Source organism: Priapulus caudatus, unplaced genomic scaffold (genome assembly GCF_000485595.1).
Source record: "Priapulus caudatus unplaced genomic scaffold, Priapulus_caudatus-5.0.1 Scaffold233, whole genome shotgun sequence".
NCBI classification, from domain to species: domain Eukaryota; kingdom Metazoa; phylum Priapulida; class Priapulimorpha; order Priapulimorphida; family Priapulidae; genus Priapulus; species Priapulus caudatus.
The window spans coordinates 349,424-351,709 of record NW_014577294.1 but is presented as its reverse complement, the minus strand read 5'-3'; positions in this window follow the sequence as shown (position 1 = coordinate 351,709).

The window sequence follows — 2,286 nt, the reverse complement described above, 5'->3', positions numbered from 1 at the left end:
CAGAAGTTCTGACCACCTAACGGGCATGGACTAGTAATATTAAATAATAAAATCATAAATCTTAGGAAATCTCCGTCTGCCAAATTCATTATTATATTGTTAAATTACATTTTTTTATGTAATAATATAAGCACATGCGTATATTCAGCAGCAGTTTGTCATAAGACATATCAATCCAAATTCCTCACAAGGCGCGGAGTTTCACAGAAATTTATATATACCAATATGTTATATGTATATATATATATATATATATATACAAATATATTATCCGTGGGTTGCGGGAGGCTGTATATAACGGCTGTAAACAACGCTCGTATAGAGCCTATATATCTACTAGTCTTGCCGATTTTGCCGATTTTACTTTTGACAGAAATGAATTATGATTTCAGTAATGATGTGATTAGAAAAAATAACTCGCGACACTCCGTGCTACACTGAAAGCACATAACCCATATATATAGTGTACTACGCAACTTAATTAATATAAACAAATAAACAAATAAATAAATAAATATATATATATATATATATATATACATATATATAGATATGTGTGTATATTATATAATGAATAAATGATATTAAAATAATATATAAATTAAATTAACATTGTACAGATATCTTTATAAGGAGAGTATACGTCTTATCCCTTCGATCAGAAGATGAACTCAATGCCATATTATTATACTATACATTCGGTGAGTGTTATTATTTATCAATGCTTTTTATTTACATATATAGGATATTATAATTATATATATATTAAATGGAGATAAGTGATATATATATAGGCATACTTATATATATATATATATATATATATATATATAGCTATATATATAATATATAGCTATATATATTATATTTATAATAATTATTGTATTATACGCGGTTAAATTAGTGTAAAATTAGTACTAATATAAAACTAAATATATGACCTCATTATGAGCATGCAATAATTAATAGTCTCTCGTTGTTCACGTTGTTATGCTCAGCGTTCATATAACTTATATTGATACGACGATGCATATAACCAAAATGTATATAATCAATAAAACCTGATATAACCAATCACACGTGCTAAATTTATAGTAAATATGCCGACAAATATAGGCCTGGCCATGATGCTCCAACATGTATTGGTACGTGTGTGGGCTCTTGATGTACGAGTCTACCGAACTGTAAACGCTTGATATAAATTATTATTATTGACCATGAGCGCGTATACGAGAACGTCTATTTCGAAATTGTGTATTAACTTACGAATATCATATATGTCGTCGCTATATATATATATAGAGTCGATCACAACCATGGAAACTTCGTAGTACGTATAACTCTGCAGCTCGATGGTAAACGTGGTACGCAGCAGTATAGCAATCACCTACATAAGTGCGGCACTGTATATATGCTGATGGTCTAGAGTCATTGATCGCCTACGATACCACAGCGAGCAGATTATTGCCACAAGGAAGAACCAATGGGCCGAAGCTTTCGTGAATTGTTGGCATCGATGCTGCTGGGAATTCCCCATTACTTACCCGGATTTTACGAGGACTGCTCCTGTAGATCGTGCTAAGGAGAGCCCTTCCCTCTTTTCCACCGCGTTTCACTGGTACGTGTCGAGCATCTACATCGATGCGTGGAGGGAAAAAACCGTAGCACGAAAAGGAAAGGGTGAAGAGAGTGCACTGCATGTATAGCAAAGCCGGTCACACACCCTGCGCCCAGCGCACGAAAATCAAATGGCCCAAAATACTGACCAATAACTGGACACTGTCCACCGCTGGCATAATGAGTCACGACAAAGCAAAATAAACCAGTGCGGCTATTTTCGGCCGGTCTTTGTGCCGGTGGCGCACTTGCCAAAAGGGTTAAAACTATAGGAGCGAGGTCACTCTCAGCCGATCTGGCATGACCGTGCGTAACAACAATACTTGCGACTGGTTCGCCGCACGGTTTTGTTTTAGGATAATGACCGTAGCTATTTCGGGGGTTAAGCTTTGTCCAATCACCGCGAAATTAAAACAATTCGCAAGAGGTCACGTTTTGTCTTCGCCGGTGAAATACGTGGACCCTCCGGAGGGGGGATATATACCTTCAACATCAGGTGTCTCTTTCATGGTTTTTCGAGGTGTAACCCCTGCCCGACAGCTGTCACAGGGGCCAAGAGATTCGGTGCATACAATCGGACGGCAGTAAAATCATTTGGAGATGGCACGGGCTTTGTCTCAGAAAGAGAGAGAGAGAGAGAGAGAGAGAGAGAGAGAGAGAGAGAGAGAG